General features: G+C 37.2%; 1 non-coding gene across 1 annotated transcript; it reads left to right on the forward strand.

Annotated features, from left to right (window-relative positions):
• The first annotated feature begins 13333 nt into the window (after positions 1–13333).
• LOC110892626 lies at positions 13334–17150 on the forward strand. The gene is made up of 2 exons (XR_004874580.1): positions 13334–13413; positions 16556–17150. It is a non-coding gene; the product is annotated as an uncharacterized LOC110892626 (transcript).
• Positions 17151–17408: the final 258 nt, after the last annotated feature.

Below are 17408 nucleotides of genomic sequence, written 5' to 3' on the forward strand. Positions count from 1 at the left end.
TGGCCTAGAGGCCTTTACGCTGGCCTTGATCGCCGGCTCTAAGCCCCCAATGAATCGGGCAATTCTTCGTGGTTCTGGTGTCACAAGATATGGCACCAGGCGTGACATAGTGTTAAAACTTGTCAGATAAGCTTGACAATCCAGGTTTGTCATCACTAGTGAGACAAAATCAGCCTCAATCTTCTCAACCTCGTGCTGAGGGCAGTAGTTTTCTTTTATGAGGGTAATAAACTCCCCCCATGACATTTTGTACAAGGCAGACTTACCTGAAGCCTGCACCAGAGCTCTCCACCATGCCAGGGCCTCGCCTTTGAATGACTGGGACACAAACTTAACCACGTCCCTCTCAGCGCACCCGCTGATGTCCACAATCGTGTCCATCTCGTCCAGCCAGGTGATACAATCAACCGCACCTTTTTCCCCTGTAAATTCACGGGGCTTGCATGATACAAAGTATTTGTAGGTGCAACCCTTAGCACTAGACGCATCAGTATATTCTCTATCGCGGTGAACGCTGTGCTCAGTAGACGAATGCTTGTCGTCATCTTTCTTGGGTTCAGAGGGTGGTTTGGAGTGTGTCTTTGGTTTAGAGGGTGGTTTTGACACAGATCTGCCTTGAGACTCAGTATTTTGACGATCAATAGCTGCCTGGACAGCATTGTTGATCAGAGCCTTTAGCTGTGCGCCTGTCAAATGTACTGACGCATTGTCATAGTCATCTTCGTTTGTGTGGCTGTTCTCTCCATTGGGATCCGCCATTGTAACTTGAATCTGTTACAGAAGATAACAAAATTTTAATTTAGGAGATTATTATATGATTGTCTTTTATGACAATTTGTCAACCATGGTACAGAGACCATATCTGGTTAACTTTTTATTTCATTATATATTAGGATCGGAATATCTCCTATTTCAACTATGTAAATAGTATTGGCGGCATAAAGCCTAATCATGAGGATGTTTTATAATATTAGCCGAGATTTCATAGAATCAAAGGCATAGAGATCTGAACCGTTAGTTCTTTTTATCTCTTTCTGACAGGGAGTCATAGACTACCACTGCCTTTTGTCTTGATAAGACAATTATTATGGCCCATAGGCACTACACCTCTAATGGATGTTTTAATATGGTTGGCCCGTAGGCACTACATCACTAATGGATGTTTTGATAATATTGGCCCGTAGGCACTACATCACTAATGGATGTTTTAATAATTCTGGCCCGTAGGCACTGTATCACTAATGGATATCTTTATAGTACTGGCCCGTAGGCATTGCATCACTAAATGGATGTCTTTATAGTACTGGCCCGTAGGCATTGCATCACTAAATGGATGTCTTTATAGTACTGGCCCGTAGGCATTGCATCACTAAATGGATGTCTTTATAGTACTGGCCCGTAGGCATTGCATCACTAAATGGATGTCTTTATAGTACTGGCCCGTAGGCATTGCATCACTAAATGGATGTCCTTATAGTACTGGCCCGTAGGCATTGCACCACTAAATGGATGTCTTTATAATATTGATCACCTTTATTGGTGATTTAACCCACGATCTATATATCATTTAGTTGGGTTTTGAAATCCTCAAAGGATTATTGTATAAGAATGACGTGCGTGATTATAACGAATCACATCTGCCATGAATGTTAACATGCGTACAGAGGTTATCAGGGAATCAGAATCTTTTCAGTTAGGTCGTACTATCTTGACTAGATCTTAAAAGACCCCAAGCTAGGTTTCACCCCCTTAAGATTCTTTATTAGGCAGATCAATATAAAAGGAATGGTTTTGATTTATTTTTATATATATTAAAACAAAACTCATAACATACATTCCGAAATTTCAAATACAATTACATATTGCCCTAAACGGGTCTTTCAAATAATACATACCTCCAGAGAGGTTTAAAATAAGTGACAAGTCCACGCAGGGACTAATACAAGATAGGTGTCCATGCAAGGACTAAATATAAGTCCACGTAGGGACTGAAATACGATAAGTTGTCCACACAGGGACTTATTTCAAAATAGAAATTACATTCGTACTACTATTAAGGGCTAGTGGTCACGTTTCTTCTTTTTGCCCTTTAGTAGATTCGCCAAGCCCTTGAGAAATCCTCGGTGGCTTTTCTTTTCTTCCTCGAACTCTCTCTCCACACGATCTAGTCGATGGAGTATTTCTTCCTGTTCAGGAGGAGAAAATCGTGGTTGTGGCGCTTGATGCGGAACTGGAGGTCTGGGAGGTATTGGATACCCATGAGCTGAGTAATCCGGTGGTCCCATGTTTCCATGTGCTCCGTCAGGGTAGCGCGCATTATATCTAGCCGACACCACATATGGGTCGCGCTCATAGCCGTAGTTGTATTGTGCTTGTGACGGTTCGAACGGGTTGTAAGCCGTCGGACCCGTATAAGCAGGTATGGGTTGGTCATACCCAAATGGTGGCGAATTTCGTGCAGTAGGTGCGGAGTTCGCTTCTTGTATAGGACTTGAAGGTCCTTCTTCTTGTAGCGGTGGATAGTGGCTGCTACTAGAATGTCGAGGAGTGCTGAAGTGGTTACCCCCTCCTCCTCGTGTAGACATACGAGCATTGGTCCTCCTACGCCTCGGCGGATCAGGTATTACTGGTTGTGCCGGTGGCGGAGGTGGTGGCGTAACTGCCTCAAAGCGTGAATCCTCAGAGGGATCCTGTGGATGTCTCGGTTGTTGTGTCTGATGAGATGGTGTGTTGTACCACTCATGTCGGTCAAACAAGGCCATAAAGCTATCTGGGCCTTGATACTGCGGACCATGATATGAAGATCCATCAGATACTTCTATCGGATGCGTGGGCGTACCACGAGCTGGTTCAGTTGGATCCTCATCTTCCTCCATGGGATCTTCAGAAAAGTGGTCTTGAGGACCAAGCGGAACAAATCCTGAAGGTTCCTGTATGTAGTCAGCCGGATTAAACTGAGCTACGTAGTAGGGAGTAGGGTCGTCGTAATTCCGGTGCGAAACCGAACGTTGCAGAGGTATGAAGGAAGGTTGTGGGTTATTGGGATCATTTTCTGAATTTGGCCCAAAGGAGTGCCGGTAGGATGGCGTCGAGCTGTGCGAAGTGGAATGCCTCGCTGGTTCGTAAAGATCTCTTCGTCTCTGTGGCTCTTCGCTTCTTGTCATCGAAGGATGTCTTGTACCAGATGGTCCAGCTTCTTGGTCGTGATGTGTCACGATTTCTCCTCGGCCTCTACGTCCCCTTCCTCTTCCTCGGAATATAACAGGTGGCATTTTCCTGCTCCAAAACTTATTAAAAATCAAATCGAAAAATAAAGACAAAAAGGAGTATTAATCCGAATTTGTCCTAAGTTCTTGTCTAGACTCAAGTATGTGCAATTGTGTCACTGAGATTAAACACAATAGGATAGTGTTTAATTCACTCAATGTTGGCTCTGATACCAACCTGTCACACCCCGATTTCCACGTGTCTCACCGGTGGGCCCGGTGGGGGATTACCGTGACGATGTTGGCAACAATATAGTCAAACCACACAATTATATAATGCACAGCGGAAGCATAAGATAAATATATAAATTTCAACCTCTGATTGTAATATCAAAATGTATTACAGGGGTTGGATATCCACAGTGGATCGTAAATATAGATAAAGTATTGTTCCATTAGATACTGCAATCAAGCTTGCGAGGCTTATCCTGACGCTAGGGAGCTAATACCAGCCAATTACGTTTAGGTACCTGCACTTAATCTTTTTGGGGAAAATACGTCAGTTTACACTGGTAAATACATTCAACTGACACATTTGAAAATGTTTATTAAAATTGATTTGAATGCACAAGGCACAAACTCTTTTATAACTTGGGAAAATTCATATTGATCTTGTGAACGTTTTACATGTTCTTTTATGCGTTCAGTAGCCCGGGTCGTGCCGGGTTAAAGATTTATAGACACACCACGTTTGCGTAAAACCGTAGTACAGAAACCAACGGCTACGTCTTTTAGTTTTAATGTCGACACTTTATACCGGGTGTACGCCTACACCGGGATGTCGATGGTCGTGGCCATTTCGTAAAATGATGCCAAGGATATCCGGGACAACGGTCATTAAACCCCCCAAAGGCTTATAAGCAACAAAACTGTTTAAATGAGCCGATCATATTTAATCAATTAACCACCTAAGCGATGGAATTATATAATGCTCAATCAAGCGGTATTAATATACCGTAACCCAAGCCCATATAGGGGAAATAAGTCAAAAGTATTTACCTTTGCAAGTATTAATCCTTAATTTAGATCAAGTCACCGATAGCTTTTACTGGGGCTCCTAATCTGGAACGAAGGTTTTAATTAACCTCTTAGAATCCTAACGGTCCTTGTATTAGCCGTAGCTTAAACCGGTTGATTCCGATATATAGACATGGTTAATTCGCACGGAAAGGCGAAAACCGAGAATGGAGTATGATTTGGACCCAACAAGTTCAGAGACTTGTTTTATATGGGTTTATAGTTCATACTCTGGATTTTGGGGTTCAAATAATATATTTTGACCCGTATCGGCTAATGTATGAAAACTAGTTTCATAGGCCGAACCGTGCGCGCAATAGGCGAAACGGTTAACTATGAGAGTCGTACGCTTATTTCCTAAGTCAATATGCCTTAAAAGTATTTTGGTATCAGTAGGATACCTTCCGTAATGCCCGTAACGAGTTTAAGTTAATATTATGCCCCGAAGGGGCTTTTTGGTCATTTTAAAGACTTTAAAAAGGGCTTTTCGAGTTCTACAGGAAATCTGAGTTTCCCGAACAGCTTATAAAGCTTAAAATACTTTATTTATTATTTAAAACCAGTAGCAACTGGAATCAGGTCAAAAGACCTTGTAGAACTCCCGTTTTGGCCAAAAAGGGCATATTCGGTATTTACCGAACCGTAGCCATAACCGCAGGTTATGAGCAAGGTAAAAATTATTAAAAATCTTTAAAATTCCCAAAATATTATTTTACCACAGTGGGTAAAAGTGTTGGTGACGAAAACTTGGGTTAGATGGGCGTTATGCTAATTGCGCCGTTAATTACAAAACTTTCTTAAAAGTGCGCCTTTTAGCATAACTCTCATTCTAGACCTCGGATTGACGTGAAACTTTAGGGACATGCTTATATTTTAACAAGCAAGGTTTTGGTCCGTTCACGTGTCCGAAATACTTGTTTTAATTTTAAAAAGGCCGTTACGGTCAACTTTTAGGCGAATGACGGAAATGCGCTAAAGACTTGGATAACTCATGAACCGACCACAGAGGCGTATACCAACATGTGACCTGGTCCTAAGAGAGTCCTAAGGTATATTCATACCTCACTAAAACGGGTCAGAACTGAAGTCAAAGCAAAAGTCAAACTTTTGCGACATTCGGCTCCGAACCGGTTCTATATAGTAAATGATCGATTCAAACGAGCGCAAACAGGTTTATATACTTATTATCATGTTTTATGATTATCAAAACAGGTTCCATAACATATATATTACAGATTATGCATAAATCGCCAAAATAGCTTTCTGTTGACTTTTTAACCGCACGTTTGACTCGATAATTGACATAGTTAGAGTGGTGATCAGGGGGAACCATTTTAGAGGTTTAATACCCACATAAATACCAACTCATAACCATTTTTGATTCGTCATAAGACTGAACCATTTGCAAGATATTGCAATGACAACCGTTAGTTACGACGGTTGCGTTTATGAGCTAAAACTATGGAAATGCAAGACCAAATTGATTGTGAACGACTTACAGAAGTGTGTTCTTGTTTATGGAGCAGAAGAGAATGCTTGGGAGCACTTAGAATGATCAGTAGTTGTGTGTTTTGATGTTGTGAATGATATGAGCCAATGTAGCTTATTTATAGTGCTTAAGAGCCTTCAAGATCATTACACAACAAGCTACAATTGATCATGGATCATGGGCAGGTGTCCCTAAGTGGTATGGGTCGTGTAGGGGGCACCCATGCTCAATTAAATGGTTGTTTGATCGTTCAAAAGCTCCAAAAGCCAAGTAGTTACAACCATTCTGCATCTGGGCACTTTACGCGGCCCGCATGGGAGTTCCCATGCATTTTAATGCGGGTCGCCTAAAGGTTAAGAAATCAGGCGAATTAGTGAGGAGGCTCGCGGCCCGCCTCAACTTATGTCTAAACCTTACGCGGGTCGCGTGAGGTTATATTTTCTGAATTTTTTAAATCTTTTATAATGATTACAGAATCGGGCCATTAATAACGAAATCTTTCGTAATGATTCACCTGACCTTTCGGTTCTGAAGGGGTAACTTTGCGGTTTGGCCCTCGGTTATTTACCGATAGGGGCCTCGTGTTAATTACCCGCATTATTAAGTCCCCGGTTTATTTATTAATTATATTGGAAAGCCTTAACTTTCATTGTTGACGCTTTTAACCCTTCTTCTACGAATTCGATCGTAACTTTCTCGTTTCATATCGAAACTTCGCGAAATTCATATATATTATTTTAGTGAGGGTATAATACCGTTACAAAGTCTTTGGAACATTAAAGGGTCACTCAGAGGTATTATTAAACATGTTGACACAGTTAACCCCTGTAGTTTGTAATCTCTCACTTTCTTCCGCGTTTTATTTTTTTTTTTTGTACGATCTATAATTTATTCGATTGAAGGTTTAAGCATTATTTAGGGATACTATACAGTATATTTACCCTTGTTGACATTTATAACCCTCGAATTTACATACTTTCAAGGTTTGTCAAAATTAGTCCCTTATTTATTATAGATGCCACGTGTAAACAAATGCCACGTGTTAACACATCATTGGACACAAAAATTCGAGGTGTTACAATAAACATCCGTCCACCCCTATGCCCGCCTCACATCATGTTTTCCTCCAGATAGAAATTGAGAGTGCTTTATATCCCTCATGTGTATTCAAATATAGTGATTGAACATGGAGTAACATCATTCAGTTATTTTTATTGAAAATAGTGCTGGTGCAGTGTTGTCAATAACGATTAAAGGGACAATTAACAGGAGTAAACAATGATTTTGTATACCCGTTTAATAGGTGACCAGTAAAACCTGAACCTGATTAAATTAAGGGATAACCAGAATTCGAGGACACTGTAGATTAAGTCGGTTAATGGGTTACACCTCTGGAATTCGAGTGCACCCGATTTAGATAGACGTTTATAAATAATTAACTCTTGATTTTGGATTATTAATATTATTAAATACATAACTTTTGTTTTGTTGTTTAAAAGTTCGTTATTCTTGATGTTGTAGGACATGCTGTGTAATTCATGTTTGTTGTTTTGGATACTAAGATAGTCAGTGGCAAAACTTGAGATTTCCGACGGGGGGGTTGAAAACGTCTATACCCAAAAATTTCTACAAAACTAGGGGGTCGAAAACGTATATACAAAAAAAATTCTGTACAAAAACCACATACTCTCCACTACTGAGCGAAAAGTTTGGGAGGTCGACCGCCCTCACAAAGCTACGCCCTTATTATGCAGCCATCATAAGCTGTATGGTTCATGTTTATTATTAACTCTTAGAACCTTGATTTTCGATGGTAAGAGAACTAATAGGATCGAGTCTGTATTATACAGGCCCCATAGCACACCTTTTGGTACACTATGATACCTCATACTCTCAAAACAATTTTATTAAGTGGGGTAGGGGCGCCCATCACTCACCACACACTCATCATTCATAACATTCAATCAAATTCTGCCACGTAATCGAGCTTTATTCCATCACTAGTGGTGGATTTTAGTGGAAATGCCCATCACTCACCACACAAACATCCCCAATGAAAAACAACTCACCACCACAAATATCACAACGCGTTTTGGGTTCCACGCGTTTTGAAAAGGGTGGCGGCGGTGTTATTTCTTGTGCCACGCGTGGTGGAGGGCCATCACAGGGGCGCCCCGTCCCTTAGTTATGTATGGTTTTGATTCAGATTTAGCCAACAACACATGTATGCATATTGCACATTAGAGCATTAGCCAAACATGTATGCATGTCATAAAGTAAACCGAACAAGTTTTTAAAATAATATCTAATACTCTAACCCTCTAATCATTTTTTTAGCCAAACATATGCATGCATGTCATAAAGTAAACCGAACAGAATAATCATGGATCTACAAGTGGATGAAACATTACACTTTGTGGAAAAGCCAGTCGAGATCATGGATCGAGAAACCAAGAAGCTCCGACGCTCACGCATTCCTATAGTGAAGGTTCGCTGGGAAGGCAAACACGGTGTCGAGTTCACTTGGGAACTCGAGAGTGATATGAAGGCGAAATATCCACAACAATTCGTTACGCCTGCGCCTTAATTTCGGGACGAAATTCCCTAAAGTAGGGGAGGCTGTAACAACCCGACTTTTGAAGTCAAAGTACAAGTCAAAGTCAAAGTCAAGAATTGTCAACGTTCAAATCTGTCATTTCTTACTTATTTCTTGTACTCTCGAACCTTGATGATCAATACTTTATTTGACGCTATTTTAGTTTACGATTTATTTATGTGAAGTAACAAAGTGATAAACGCAATTAAACGCTAATCTACTTAACGTTATTACATCGCTATCGCATCACAACTCGAATCACAGTTATTGGATATTATTCTATGTGTGTGTGTTATTATGTGCTTTACTTGTGTGTGCTGATGTTATGTTTAAAGGTGTTACTCGCAACGCAACCGCAACTCTATCGCAACGCTATCTAATCGCAAACGCTAAACAGAAGTTTACTTACTTTTATGTTGTTATGTGTTAGCTATGTTAATTGTGTAACTATTGTTTAAAACTATCGCATCGCTTACTCGCAACTCGTTAAACGCAACATAACGCTCAAAGCACGAAACGAAAGTTGGAAATCTAACCCGCGCGAGCCGTCCAAACGGACGACCATTCGATCGAATGGACATCCGACCGGATGACCATCCGACCGGATGGCCATCCGATCGAACAGCCGCCCGACCCATCAACCTTGCATCGCCTTTCTCACCTTTCACCTATAAATACCCCTCCTATCACATCACTGTTCATTGATGTGACATCTCCCTCCGACCTGTGCACTCTCAGCCACTTTTCTCTCGATTCCTCGAGATTCTTGTAAGTTTTCACTCTAAATCTTGTACTTTCATCTTCATTACACACTTTCTCATCATCTTCTCCATCAAATCACAACTTTTCACCGTGAAATCACCTGGTTTTCAGCTGTTCTAGGGTGACGTCACCATGGGTTCTCATGAACACTGAAGTGTGACCTCATCCCACCAAGAACGGTTCAGATCTAAAGGATTTCCATATGATTTTACACCGATTTCAGCAAATTCTAAACATATAACAACAGTTTCAAACTTTTCTTCAACATTCTTCACTTTTTACTCAAAAACGTTAGAATCTGGACCCGTTCGGAATCTCCACTCATTCTCTAGTGGCGGTCCGACCTGAGAATGGGTTTCTATCAAAGAGCGACCGGTTCACGGGTTGAATATGAAACTCTGTCAAGAACAGTTGGTTCTGATCGAACGGGGTGATTCCCATCCGATCGGACGAGTTGGACTTGATAGGATTTCCGTTGTTTAAACACGTTGTCACACTGTCTCCATCAAACCGCAAACTTTTCAACTTAACTAAATTTCACAAAGTTTCAAACCAGTAGTTGCTCGACCGAATAGCCGTCTGATCTTACGACCATCCGATCGAACGACTATTCGACCAGACTTATAATCCCAACACATAAACAAATTTTCAAAACTTCAAAGAATATCACTTTCAAACGAATAACCATCCGATCGAACGGCTATTCGTCCGGATGACCATTCGATCGAATGATTTTATTTATACTGCAACGAAAACTTCAAAAGTTTAACATTTTACAAACACACCTCCCTTAGTCGAATAACCATCCGTCCGGATGGCCATCCGATCGAACCACCATTCGTTCACTCACCACACCCGACACGCTGTTTTACGCACTTTTCAACGCTTACGCTATCGTACTGTGATCAGGCTAATCTCTCAAGCGCTCCCTTCAATCCAAGCTTGTGTTTATTTATTAAACACGAACTGTGAGTATACTCGATCTCTTTTTGCTTAACGCACTTTTGGGTGTTACATACGTTACCTATACCAAATCACATCAACACACAACGCAAACACTTTTTATACGCTAACCACTCTGCATGTTGTGCGTATTATTCGATGAATGCTTGTATGTTATGTTTACACCGTGATTGTTGCCTGACACCTTAGCAACGATAGTACTATAGTTTGGACCCAGCACCTGTCGTGGACAGGGGTTGTTAAGGGTATTTCTTCACGTATCACAGTGGTGATATGTGTTGCGCATTCTACAACTCGCAATCATGTCTGTGCATATTTCATTGTCGATAGCTTACATGCTTCACATTTCTACGTGTTACATGTTGGTTATGTGTAAATCGCTTTCACTACTATATGCTATTAAACTTGTATGCTCACCCTTACACTATGTGTATAGACCTATTTTAATGTATGTGGCAGGTGTTTAGGATGCTTTTATTTGTTGGATGACATGGAATCAAGTTTAGGTGGTCTAGAAACCCACGTATAATTTATGAGTTGTCGGAACAATGATTTGTCTTTGATAACAATATATGTAATAACTATTTGTGCTTTATCTGTTAGTAGTATGGGATATTAACATTAAGGATTTGGTAATATTATAGTTGTTATGGATTCTCTTGGACAGTCTGTTTCACTCAGTGCCTCACCCCGATGTTTCCGCCATTGGTTGGGGTGTGACAATTATAATCCCACCTCTATCCTAGGGGATAGAGAGGCTGCTTCAAGTGATACTCCCGGCTCCAAAAACCATAACTAAGACATAAGCTTCTTGAAAAACATATATAAGCACACAACTACTAAAAAGGTGGAAAGAAAAATAATAAAAATAAACACATAAATAAATAGGTATTTTTTAGTAAAACTACGACACCGAGAATAGGTGAAAACTTATAAAAAGCTATATCACACCTCATGTAGCACCTGAGTTATCTAAACTCTCCCACGAGAACTCCGCACCTCTGACCACTCTTCCGAACATCTGTGCTATTTTGTTGTAGAGGTCATTTTCGCAAAGTTGTATTGGTACTCCTATAATTTTTATCCGGAGCAATTGTTGAAAACCAATCTATCTCCTTTCCATAAATCTGCCGATGACAACACCTCCTCCCCCCCCCCCCCCCCCCGTTCATCTTTTATTCTAACAAAATCTAGTGCAATTCTTCTCTCTTTAAAGACCATCAAGAATTTCAACTCTCCAATGTAACTGACCAGACTTTTGGTGTATCCGTACTTGTCTAACATCCTACGTATTCTTTTGATTGCCTTTACATCCACCGCCTCGCCTATCACAGCCCTCATCATGCAATGATCTGGGTATAAAGCAATTTTCCATCAAAATCGACCACCTTTTTACTTTGCCAAGCACACGTTCACCTTTGCTTCAAAAATCTTTACCGAGTTCATCTCTTACAGCGTGGCTTCAATATTTGTGACCCCCTCATGTCAGGCCAAACCGAAATGATTCCCCCCTCGGATCCTTCTTTTGAGCTACGTAAGCATCCTTAATCACTCCATGAGGTTGAAAGGCTTTCCACAATAACAAGTTTGAAATCCCTCCCGACAAGTTTGATACATAAAACGTCGTTTGTGGCTTTTGATTGCAGCGGTCATCGTGTCTTTTCCGGTAATAAAAATCCGTCCACTCCCTACCGCCTCACATCATGTTTTCCTCCGGATAGAAATTGAGAGTGCTTTATATCCCTCATGTGTATTCAAATATAGTGATTGAACATGGAGTAACATCATTCAATTATTTTTATTGAAAATAGTGCTGGTCCAGTGTTGTCAATAGCGATTAAAGGGACAATTAACAGGAGTAAACAATGATTTTGTATACCCGTTTAATAGGTGACCAATAAAACCTGAACCTGATTAAATTAAGGGATAACCAGAATTCGAGGACACTGTAGATTAAGTCGGTTAATGGGTTACACCTCTGGAATTCGAGTGCACCCGATTTAGATAGACGTTTATAAATAATTAACTCTTGATTTTGGATTATTAATATTATTAAGAGTGAATTTCAAGTTTTGTCCTTTATCTTTAGGCCACTTTGCAAGTTTGTCCTTTATGTTTAAATTTGACGAGTTTTGTCCTTTATGTTTAAAAATCAAGCACGTTTTGTCCTTTATGCTTGATTTTTAAGGACAAAATGTGCTTGATTTTTTAAACATTAAGGACAAAACGTGTTTGATTTTTAAACATAAAGGGTAAAACGTGCTTGATTTTTAAACATAAAGGACAAAACTCGTCAAATTTAAACATAAAGGACAAAACTTGCAAAGTGGCCTAAAGATAAAGGACAAAACTTGAAATTCACTCTTAAGAGTGAATTAAATACATAACTTTTGTTTTGTTGTTTAAAAGTTCGTTACTGTTGATGTTGTATGATATGCTGTGTAATTCATGTTTGTTGTTTTGGAGGCTAAGATAGTCAGTGGCGAAGCTTGAGATTTCCGATCGGGGAGTCGAAAACGTCGATACCCAAAAATTTCTATAAAACCGGGGGGTCAAAAACGTATATACCAAAAAATTTCTATACGAAAATCACATACTCTCCACTATGAGCGAAAAGTTCGGGAGGTCGGCGTCCTCACAAAGCTACGCCCTTGAAGATAGTCTGACATGTATTATGCAACCATCATAAGCTGTATGGTAACTCTTAGAATCTTGATTTTCGATTGTAAAGAGAACTAAAAGGATCGAGTCTGTATTATACAGGCCCCATAGCACACCTTTTGGCACCCTATGATACCTCCTCATATTCTCAAAACAATTTTATTAATTATGTATGGTTTTGATTCAGATTTAGCCAACACATGTACGCATATTGCACATTAGAGCATTAGCCAAACATGTATGCATGTCATAAAGTAAACCGAACACGTTTTTAAAATAATACCTAATACTCTAACCCTGTAATCATTTTTTTAGCCAAACATATGCATGCATGTCACAAAGTAAACCGAACAGAATAATCATTTTATTAGCAACCACATGTGATCATTTTTTAATATTGAGGGGCCTTTCAAATGAAAGCCAAAGAAGCAGTTAAACTAAATAATAGTTGGATTTATCTAGTGTTAGTTGAAATTATAGTGGGTTTGTTGAGCGGGGGACTTCTTATTCACTTCTCCCATGTTAATGCTATAAAAAGCCTTGTCATATGCATCTTTTACACCCAATTAACCTTTGCCCTAATAAGGTTTATGCATGTAATCTGCTTAGTGGCAGCATAGGTGCTGTTGGATCTATTATTGTCTGGCACTTTACTCATGGTAAACTCAACTCCTTTATGCATGGTTTAGTTTTTTTGGTCACAATCATATGCGTTTCATATAATTTCGATAATCTGGTTTATGCCCAAGGGTTTCGACGAATTGGTTTTGAATAATATTTACTAGGTTATAACCCCGTGTATTACACGGGGTTGCGTAAATAAATTTTATATACTAAATAATAAAACAATATATCTTTAAAACCTCATTTATTGTACGGGTTGAATAAATATAATTTTATATACAAAATAAAAAAGTTATATCTTTAAAACCACGTGTATGGATACTGTAAAAAGTGCTCAAAGTGTGAGAAGTGTATTATAACACTATATATAATACTACTATATAACACCATATAAACACTGTATAACAATATGTAACACCATATAATACCATATAACACTATGTAACACTATTTATCATTATATAACAAATATAACACTATACATCTATCATAGACATGCTATCAGACAACCTATAGTGTTATATTTGTTATATAATGATATATAGTGTTACATAGTGTTATATGGTATTATATGGTGTTACATATTGTTATACGGTGTTTATATGTGTTATATAGTATTATATATAGTGTTATAATACACTTCTCACACTTTGAACACTTTGAACACTTTTTACAGGATCCTCTACCCCACGTGTATTACACGGGTTAAATAAATGTAATATTGTTTATCAAATAATAAAATAATACATCTTTAAAAAACCTCATTTATTACACAGTTTGAATAAATGCAATTTTATATACCAAACAATAAAAAAAATTACATCTTTAAAAATATGCGCATTACATGGTTTGAATAAATATAATTTTCTGTACTAAATAATAAAAAATATATATCCTTAAAAAACCCAGTGTATTGTACGAATTGAGTAAATCTAATTTTATATATCAAATAATAAAAAGTTATATCTTAAAAAACCTCATGTGTTACATGGGTCGAGTAAATGTAATTTTATATAGTGAAAATAAAAATATTTAATATATTAATACAAAGTTTGGTTTTCGTGATAAAAATAGATTATTATGTTGCAAAATTTATTAACGAAGTCTCAGTAAATTTAACCCTTTATTTAAAACTCCGTAAATGTATAAATGATAAATAATATTAGTTAATTTTATTTTAAGTTTCGTAAAATTTATTTTATACCAAACTAAACAAAACGTTCAAATATAATTAATTCAAATAAATAATATTATAAATGAGAAGGAGATTAAACTAAATAATAATTATTCATAAGATATTAAACTAATAATATTTAGTAGGAGAGTTATCTATAATATAAGATATTAAATTAAGTAATATTTTGTAGGAGTATTATCTATAATTAATTAGAAAAGATTAAATTAAAATAATAATTATCTATAAGAGATGACATAATATAATATGATGACAAGTGTCCCTAAAGTAGTTTCTTTTATTATAGTAGTTAGATGTCGAAACTTAGATAAAATTAAGTGTGTCGCGACAATATATTCGGAATTTTATAAAACATTAGATTTGAAAAAGAACCAAAATATGTTATATTGATCGAAAACATAAAAGTGATATTGATACTGTTTCTGATAATGCTAGTACCGGTACCAGGGGCGAAGTATAGAAGGGGCGGGAGGGGGCGCCCGACCCCCTAACTTTTCGCTCAGTAGTGTTATATGTGTAGTTTTCGTATAGAAATTTTTGGGTATATACGTTTCCGACCCCCCCCCCCCGGTTCTATAGAAATTTTTGGGTATATACGTTTTCGACCCCCCGTTATTCGGGTCAAAGTTCGCCACTGACCGGTACTGACGTTCAATCGGTTTTAATCGGCCCGTTTCGTTACCAATACGATACCGTTAAGTGGTTTAGTTTACAACACAAAAAATGATTATTCTGAACACAAATGATCAGTTTGTTACAATACTGGTACTCGGTACAGTTTATGATATAAAAGAAAGTTTATTTACAATGATTCATTACACATACGATATAACCCATAAAGTAAAGTCGTGTTTCATTGATTTCGTTCGTCAAGGTTCCGGTACTGTACCGGCAGTCAATATAGGATACAATATTAAAAATATACTTTATTTCCAAATAAAACACCGTTTTTCTTCAAAAAAAGATATAGAGTAAACTGTCATTTTGGTCCCTGTGGTTTGGTCAATTTTGCCACTTTAGTCCAAAACTCAAACTTTTTGCATCTGAGTCCCTGTAGTTTCAGTTTTATTGCTATTTTGGTCCAAAAATGAAATCAGGTCGTATTTGTCTTATAAAATCCTGTTATTTTGTCATTTTGCGCAGGGGCAAAATGATAATTTATTTTTTTATTAATAAATACCATATTTTATAAGACAAATATGACTTGATTTGCCCCTGAGAAAAATGACAAAATTGCAGGATTTTATAAGACAGGTATGACCTGATTTCATTTTTGAACCAAAATGGCAATAAAACTGAAACCACTGAGACCCAGATGCAAAAGGTTTGAGTTTTGGACTAAAGTGGCAAAAGTAACCAAACCTCAGGGATCAAAATGGCAGTTTACTCAAAAATATACTTGAATGTCAGAGAACAAAAATTTATAGACAGTTGTAGATTTAGCTTTTAAAAAGAATCTAAAAAAATATAAGTTATTAGAGAAAAATCACATTAGTAAATTTTTTTTTTTTTTTTACAAACCAATGGCAGGTAGTCGGGCAACAAGTTGCGCCGCCACCCCCTTTTTGAATAGAAAAACCAATATAAATTCTAAATGAGTTAAATGTATAATATATGTGTATTGTGTGAGAGGTAAAATTAAAATTTTAAAAACAATAAAAAACTCAATGTTTCTCAACGTTACTTTTTAATACATATAAAAAAATTATTATGAACACAACCGATCAGTTTATACTGTACTCGGTATAGTTTACGATATAAAAAAAAGTTTATTTATAATGGTTCATTTACACATAGGTTGTATGATATAACCCAAAAATAAGTCGTGTTTCATTAATTTCGTTCATGAAGGTTCTGGTATGGTACCTACAGTCAATATGGTATACGATACCAAAAAATTCCACTCAAATATAGCGCCTTTAATATTTGATTAACATCACTTAACTCACTTATTTTTGCGCTTATTTCTGGACATGAAAAAGATGGAAAAAAACAAATTGCAACACAGGTAATTGAAGAAATTGATGAGACGAACAACAAAATCGTATTTAAAGTAATCGAAGGAGAGATCGTAGAGAAGATATACAAAGCATTCAAGATAACATTTAGTTATGAACAAAAAAATGGTAAACAATGGGGAATTTGGACCATGGAGTTTGAGAGGCCGGATACAAATGTACCTTACCCAACTTCTTTTATGGACTATCTCTGTGTATTCTAAAAGACATGGATGACCACGCCAGTAGTAAATAGATCTTGATATGACAATGAAGGAATGCCTCTATGCGTATGGATGCATTTGTTTAGTTAATAAAGCCATAAGCACATAAAAAGTAAAACGCTATAAACCTTTAAAAAAAAGCTATATATCTTTAGATTGTAATAACACATGTGTATTATTCCCTTTCCCTAGTGCATGTAATATAAAACTTGAATGCTTGAAACCCGATATCTGAATGTTACATAAGAAATTCAATGTACTTGAATGATCTATGCATGAATGTAAATTAGAAACAAAGCTAGCTGAAATGTATATGTGTAACACTACAAGAAATACTAATTATATGTATTGTTTTCTCTCTGGCGTTGTAAAAATACATTCACTTTAGCATATCACTAAGTTATAAATTACACGGGTTAAATAAATGAATTTTATATATCAAATAATAAAACATTATCTTTTTAAAAGCCTTCTTTATTACACGGGTTGAAGAAATGTAATTTTATATATTAAATAATAAAATAAGTTATATCTATAAGAACCATATGTATTGTACGGGTTGAATAAATGTAATATTATATACCAAATAATAAAAAATATATATATATATCTTT

This window comes from Helianthus annuus, chromosome 12 (genome assembly GCF_002127325.2).
Source record: "Helianthus annuus cultivar XRQ/B chromosome 12, HanXRQr2.0-SUNRISE, whole genome shotgun sequence".
Lineage (NCBI taxonomy): Eukaryota > Viridiplantae > Streptophyta > Magnoliopsida > Asterales > Asteraceae > Helianthus > Helianthus annuus.